The following is an 8,106-nucleotide window of genomic DNA, read 5'->3' as shown; positions in this document are numbered from 1 at the left end:
TGTCTATAAAAGTTCTTGCCCACTGATTGTCAGTTGGGGAGAGTCAGCCTTTGGACAGATGTCCATCCTTCCCACACCCCGCTCACCTCCATTTGTTGTTTAGTCGCTAAGTGTGTGACTCTTTGTGACCCCATGGACTGTAGCCTGCCAGACTCCTCTGTCCATGGGACTTTCCAGGCAAGAATACTGGGGTGGGTTGCTATTTCCTTCTGCAAGGAATCTTTCTGAGGCAGGGATTGAACCCAAACCTCCTGCATTGATGGGTGGATTCTGGACAGATTCTTTACCACTGAGCCACCATGGAGGTCCCCTACCCCCTTCCCCTCCACCATTGCTGGCATCCAAAATAAGGCAAACTTTCCTTTCCATCAACGTGACCTCTCTAATGGTTTTTGAGCAGGAAGCAGCCAGACCCTAGTTTCAGGAACACCAATAAAACCTAGTCTGAATTTCTTCTCTGGCCTCTTATCAATTTCTGTCGGTTAAATAACCGAGAGGAGGTACCCCACGTCCACGGTAAGGAGCAGCGGCTGTGCTTTGCTGGAGCAGCCATGAAGAGATACCCCACATTCAAGGTAAGAGAAATCCAAGTGAGACCATAGGCACTGAGAGAGGGCATCAGAGGGCAGACAGACAGAAACCACAATCACAGACAACTAGCCAATCTGATCACACGGACCACAGCCTTGTCTAACCCAGTGAAACCAAGCCATGCCATGTGGGGCCACCCAAGACAGGCATTGATGGTGGATTCTGGGCAGATTCTTTACCACTGAGCCATCATGGACGTCCCCTACCCTCTTCCCCTCCACCATTGCTGGCATCCAAAATCAGGCAAACTTTCCTTTCCATCAACATGACCTCTTTAATGACTTTTGAGTAGGAAGCAGCCAGACCCTAGTTTGGTCATGGTGGAGAGGTCTGACAGAATGCGGTCCACTGGAGAAGGGAATGGCAAGCCACTTCAGTATTCTTGCCTTGAGAACCCCATGAACAATATGAAAAGGCAAAAAGACAGGACACTGAAAGATAAACTCCCCAGGTTGGTAGGTGCCCAACATGCTACTGGAGATCAGTGGAGAAATAACTCCAGAAAGAATGAAGGGATGGAGCCAAAGCAAAAACAACACCCTGTTGTGGGTGCGACTGGTGATAGAAGCAAGGTCAGATGCTGTAAAGACCAAGATTGCATAGGAACCTGGAATGTCAGGTCCATGAACCAAGGCAAATGGAAGTGGTCGAACAGGAGGTGACAAGAGTGAACATCAACATTCTTGGAATCAGCAAACTAAGATGGACTGGAATGGGTGAATTGAACTCAGATGACCATTATATCTACTACTGTGGGCAGGACTCCCTTAGAAGAAATGGAGTAGCCAGCATGGTCAACAAAAGGGTCTGAAGTGCAGTACTTGGATGCAATCTCAAAAATGACAGAATGATCTCTATTTGTTTCCAAGGCAAACCATTCAATATCATGGTAATCCAAGTCTATGCCCCAACCAGTAACACTGAAGAAACTGAAGAGTTCTATGATGACCTACAAGACCTTTTAGAACTAACACCCAAAAAAGATGTCCTTTTCATTATAGGGGACTGGAATGCAAAAGTAGGAAGTCAAGAAACACCTGGAGTAACAGGCAAATTGGGCCTTGGAGTACAGAATGAAGCAGGGCAAAAGGCTAATAGAGTTCTACCAAGAGAATGCACTGGTCATAGCAAACACCCTCTTCCAACAACACAAGAGAAGACTCTACACATGGACATCATCAGATGGTCGACACTGAAATCAGATTGATTATATTCTTTGCAGCCAAAGATGGAGAAGCTGTACACAGTCAGCAAAAACAAGACCAGGAGCTGACTGTGGCTCAGATCATGAACTCCTTATTGCCAAATTCAGACTGAAATTGAAGAAAGTGGAGAAAACCACTAGAACATTCAGGTATGAACTAAATCAAATCCCTTATGACTATACAGTGGAAGTGAGAATTAGATTTAAAGGACTATATCTGATAGATATAGTGCCTGATGAACTATGGACGGAGGTTCATGACATTGTACAGGAGACAAGAATCAAGACCATCCCCAAGAAAAAGAAATGTGAAAAAGTAAAATGGCTGTCTGAGGAGGCCTTATAAATAGCTGTGAAAAGAAGAGAAGCAAAAAGCAAAGGGGAAAAGGAAAGATATACCCATTTGAATGCAGAGTTCCGAAGAATAGCAAGGAGAGATAAGAAAGCCTTCCTCAGTGATCAATGCAAAGAAATAGAGGAAAACAATAGAATGGGAAAGACTAGAGATCTCTTCAAGAAAACTAGAGATACCAAGGGAACATTTCATGCAAAGATGGGCCCGATAAAGGACAGAAATGGTATGGACCTAACAGAGGCAGAAGATATTAAGAAGAGGTGGCAAGAATACACAGAAGAACTGTACAAAAAAGATCTTCATGACTAAGATAATCACGATGGTGTGATCACTCACCTAGAGCCAGACATCCTGGAATGTGAAGTCAAGTGGGCCTTAGGAAGCATCACTACAAACAAAGCTAGTGGAGGTGATGGAATTCCAGTTGAGCTCTTTCAAATCCTGCAAGATGATGCTGTGAAAGTGCTGCACACAATATGCCAGCAAATTTGGAAGACTCAGCAGTGGCCACAGGACTGGAAAATGTCAGTTTTCATTCCAATCCCCAAGAAAGGCAATGCCATAGAATGCTCAAACTACCACACAATTGCACTCATCTCACATGCTAGTAAAGTGATGCTTAAAATTCTCCAAGCCAGGCTTCAGCAATACATGAACTGTGAACTTCCAGATGTTCAAGCTGGTTTTAGAAAAGGCAGAGGAACCAGAGATCAAATTGCCAACATCCGCTGGATCATCAAAAAAGCAAGAGAGTTCCAGAAAAACATCTATTTCTGCTTTATTGACTATGCCAAAGCCTTTGACTGTGTGGATCACAATAAACTGTGGAAAATTCTGAAAGAGATGGAAATACCAGACCACCTGACCTGCCTCTTGAGAAACCTATATGCAGGTCAGGAAGCAACAGTTAGAACTGGACATGGAACAACAGACTGGTTCCAAATAGGAAAAGGAGTACGTCAAGGCTGTATATTGTCACCGTGCTTATTTAACTTCTATGCAGAGTACATCATGAGAAATACTGGGCTGGAAGAAGCACAAGCTGGAATCCAGATTGCCAGGAGAAATATCAATAACCTCAGATATGCAGATGACACCACCCTTATGGCAGAAAGAAAAGAAGAAATAAAGAGCCTCTTGAATGTAAAAAAGGAGAGTGAAAAAGTTGGCTTAAAGCTCAACATTCAGAAAACTAAGACCATGGCATTTGGTCCCATCACTTCATGGCAAATAGATGGGGAAACAATGGAAACAGTGGCTGACTTTATTTTTCTGGGATCCAAAATCACTGCAGATGGTGATTGCAGCCATGAAATTCAAAGATGCTTATTCCTTGGAAGGAAAGTTATGACCAGCTGAGACAGCATATTAAAAAGCAGAGACATTACTTTGTCAACAAAGGTCCATCTACTCAAGGCCTTGGTTTTGCCAGTGGTCATGTATAGATGTGAGAGTTGGACTATAAAGACAGCTGAGTGCCAAAGAATTGATGCTTTTGAACTGTGGTGTTGGAGAAGACTCTTTAAGAGTTCCTTGGACTGCAAGGAGATTCAACCATGCATCCTAAAGGAAATCAGTCCTGGGTGTTCATTGGAAGGACTGATGGTGAAGTTGAAATGCCAGTCCTTTGGCCACCTGATGCAAAGAGCTGACTCATTGGAAAAGACCCTGATGGTGGGAAAGATTGAGGGCAGGAGGAGAAGGGGACGACAGAGGATGAGATGGTTGGATGGCATCATTGACTCAGTGGACATGGGTTTGGGTGGACTCCGGGAGTGATGGAAAGGGAGGCCTGGCATGCTGCGGTTCATGGGGTCACAAGGAGTTGGACACGACTAAGAGAATGAACTGAACTGAACTGAAATATTCCCAGTGATTTTGGAGGGAGAGCAGTGAGTTGTCCTGAAGAGAGACCTTTCTTCCCTGGACAGAGATTGAACCTTGGTAGCCTGGATGAAAACCCCGGAACCCTAGCCACAAGACCACCAGGGACTAGAGGCTAGAAGCAAAGTGGCCCTGGTTCTTTCCCCCAATTGAAAGGAAGAATGTTTCAAGGAAGCAAAAACTGTAAAATAGGTACAAAGCTTATTATTAGAGACACAGCACAATGTTTGAGAGAGAACACAGAAAAACTGGCTGTTTATTTAAGACAGAAGCAAGGCAGAAATAAATACCCAGAGAGAAAAGGCATGGGCATTGTCTTTAATGAGGAGGAGTACAGTATGTCACAAGCTCTTCAGAACACACACCGGAGAGGAGTGTGGGCATCCTGAGGGAGGAGGAGCTCAGTATGAAGGTGATGTAAATTACTTATGTAGGACAGTCCTTCGGGTCTTTGTTTACCTTTGGCCAATTATCTTGTTTCTTTCTTCACACCTGCCTGGTCCATGGAACCTCCCCAAGATGCATGTGCTATAAGGCGAGCGTGGAGAAAAAGAGAATGAGCCAGGAATTCAGGCAGAGAAAGGTTTATTATAAGAAGAAAGAAAGCAAGCAACTGGATTTAGAGAGAAACTGGTGCTCTCTTTTTACAGCCAACACTTCTTATACCCTATCGATGGGAAATTGTTCCCCAGAGGGAGGGGGCCACAATTGATCTTTAGCCCACAGCTGGGGTCTTGTGGTCACTTAGTGAAAGGGTTCTCATGGTCGGGTGGTCAAGGAGTCTTGAGAAACTGGCACCAGCAGGGAAAAACAGGATATCACCTTAAGGAAGAAACAGGATGCCCATCAGGGCAATGTGGCCACTGTGACTTCATCCCTTGTTTGTCAGGTCACCACAATGGCCCATATTTTAACTATACAATAAGAGCCCCTTGTGAACCCTAACTTCCAGCCTTTTTGATATAGGATAAGTGAAGAAGAACTGAAGAGCCTCTTGATGAATGTGAAAGAGGAGAGTGAAAATGTTGCCTTAAAGCTCAACATTCAGAAAACTAAGATCATGGCATTTGGTCCCATCACTTCATGGCAAATAGATGGGGAAACAATGGAAACAGTGGCTGCCTATTTTTCTGGCATCCAAACTCACTGCAAATGGTGACTGCAGCCATAAAATTAAAATACACTTACTCCTTGGAAGGAAAGTTATGACCAACTGAGATAGCATATTAAAAAGCAGAGACATTATTTTGCCAACAAAGGTCCGTCTAGTCAGGGCCTTGGTTTTTCCAGTGGTCATGTATGGATGTGAGAGTTGGACTATAAAGAAAGCTGAGGGCTGAAGAATTGATGCTTTTGAACTGTGGTGTTGGAGAAGACTGTTGAGAGTACCTTGGACTGCAGAGAGATCCAACCAGTCCATCCTAAAGGAGATCAGTCCTGGGTATTCATTGGAAGGACTGATGTTGAAGCTGAAACTCCAATATTTTGGCCACCTGATGTGAAGAGCAGAATCACTTGAGAAGACCCTGATGCTGAGAAAGTTTGAGGGCAGGAAAAGAAGGGGACGACAGAGGATAGGATGGTTAGATGGCATCACCGACACAATGGACATGGGTTTGGGTGGACTCCGGGAGTGGGTGATGGACAGGGAGCCCTGGCCTGCTGCAGTACATGGGGTCGCAAAGATTCAGACACAACTGAGTGACTGAACTGAATTGATGATCTGTGCACAGAGCTCCTTCTGGTCCCTTCATAGTATTGATGAACTGAAGTAGGTCCCTTCCCTACTGCTCTCTGCCCTTGAAGGAAAACCAGGTCCCTTCCCTACTGCTCTCTGGTCCCTACATCCTACTGCTGAAGGGAAGTAGGCCCCTTCCCTACTGCTCTCGGCCACTGAAGGACCAGCAGATCCTTCCTTCCTTCTCTCTGGTCCCTTCTTACTATTGCTGAAGAGATGTACGTCCCTTCCCTACTGCTCTCTGGTCCCTTCTTACTCCTGCTGAAGGGAATTAGGTCCCATCCCTGCTGCTCTGGGCCCTTGAAGGACTAGCACTCTTTAAGACAGATCAGTTAATACTGGCAGTGTGGCCGGGGTAGGAGCTATTCATCTTTCAAGGGCTCGGGCCAGGTGGGCAGCAGCAAGTGGCCTAGCTTCCTTCTCCTGGGTGGTGGAGGTGGGCGCTCACAGCAGGATGGATGTGCAGGGCGGTCTCCCTCAGATGGGGATCCGGCAGGCTGCCGCTGGTACAGCTCGGGTCCGCTAGGCTGCCTGCGGCCCAGCCCCACCACCCCCACCCCTGCCCCCGGAACTCCCAGGCACTGTATCAGTGTTTGGGCTCGAGCTGTCCTGTCCTGGCAAAGTAGATTCTGAAGTTACGACACTAAATGCACCTCAACTTGACAGTAACTTCAAAAAGCTTCACATCTTAGAGTTGAAACAAAGGAAAAGTTGCCATCCAGAAATTGAGAAAGGAAAACTTCAGCCTTGGACAAAACTACTAGCGGAAGAACCCATTTATGATCCTGTACATGCAGCTCCAGCCGTGTCTACACGTGTGTTTTATATCAGCCTAGGGGTTTGCTGTCCAGTTATATTTCTTGTAGTACTAGTATTAGCTGTTTTGCATCTTCATAGTGTAAAAAGGATTGAACTGGGAGATAGCATCAGCGCCAGCAGTAGTTCCCAAGGGCTGTCTCAGTCCCAGTTGTTCCCAGATGTCTCGGTATGTGAGAGGCAACACACCCAACAATACAACTCCCATCTCCAGTTATCTGACCTTGTGGCTAGAGGAGTACAACTTGAGTAGTGTCGCTCTTTTGGAGGCCAGAGCTTAGGTGAATGATATCAAAATATCTATCCAGGGAGAGGAACTCAAAAGATATATTCTAAGAAGGTACCTTTTGGTGTACTTCCCATGGGGTTTATGTAGACGAAAAAGATCCAGATAAAGAGCAACAAGCATTTGTAAAAACAGTTAGAGATCGAGCTTCTGAAATTCAGGTGACTATGATGCTCCCTGAAAGTTGTGAGCTATGAGATCTTCATCACAGAAATCTTCCTATTAGCCACGTGTGAACAGAAGAAGGGGAAAAGCCCATGGTGGATTGCCTTACATGTACTGGGGGTATCTTAAATTGTTTTTATGACAGTGCAAATATGTAGAGACCAATAGTCTGCAGGCAACTTCTCAACAAAAGCTAGTTCACATGGCTGCTCAGATTGCCTGTGGAATGAGCTACCTGGTCAGAAAGAAGTCATCCATAAAGACCTGGCTCCTAGGATCTCTGTCATTGATGACAACTTCAAGTTAAGAGCAAAGTCACTCCCTCTCCAGAGTCTTGTTCCCCATGGACTCTCACTGTCTGGGGAACAACAAAAACACGGGATTGATGGATGGCTTTTGAAAGTCTGGTTAAAAATGAGTTCTCCATCCTTCCCTGGTGATCCAGTGGCTAAGACTCCACACTCCCAATGCAGGGGCCTGAGTTCGATCTCTGGTGGGGGAACTGGATCCTGCATGCCACAACTAAGAAGTCAGCATGCTGCTACTAAAAGAGCCCACGTGTTTATGACTCTGGCCAAACGTCCTAAGTGGACATCTACCCGTTTGATGTGGCCCAGTACCTGAAAGAGGGTTATCAAATAGCCCAGATTATCAACTGTCCTGATTTGCTGTGATGGCTTGTCCTGGGCCTTCGATCCAGAGGAGAGGTGGAGTTCCAGAAGCTGGCCCAGTGTCTCACAGAGGTCCATGCGGCTCTGGGGCCCTGTGTCTGACTCTTCTCTCACAGTCCCCCAGCATCAGGAGGAAGGTGCCTGTCGAGGCCCACTTGGAGCCAGCCAGTCACATACATCACCCAGAATCACAGAAGCAGATTTGTGTTCCAGAACAACGTGCCTTAGGAATGCTTTAGCATCTGAACTTTCTAAGACAGACTTACGGATATGGAATACTTTCTCAATATCACTTTTATTAGGTTTAACTAAAATGTTGTGTAAATTTTTTACACATAGTTGCCTTTGAGGTATAGGTATATTCTTACAAAATAGTTTTTATAATTGTTTAAACAT

At 45.5% G+C, this 8,106-nt stretch overlaps 1 pseudogene; it reads left to right on the top strand.

The window, feature by feature from the left end:
- The first annotated feature begins 551 nt into the window (after window positions 1-551).
- On the top strand, window positions 552-7,812 carry LOC109563440 (tyrosine-protein kinase RYK-like; annotated as a pseudogene).
- The last annotated feature ends 294 nt before the right edge of the window (window positions 7,813-8,106 follow it).

Source organism: Bos indicus, chromosome 9 (genome assembly GCF_029378745.1).
Source record: "Bos indicus isolate NIAB-ARS_2022 breed Sahiwal x Tharparkar chromosome 9, NIAB-ARS_B.indTharparkar_mat_pri_1.0, whole genome shotgun sequence".
In the NCBI taxonomy this organism is placed as follows: Eukaryota; Metazoa; Chordata; class Mammalia; order Artiodactyla; family Bovidae; genus Bos; species Bos indicus.
This window is presented reverse-complemented; position numbering and strand designations above follow the sequence as displayed.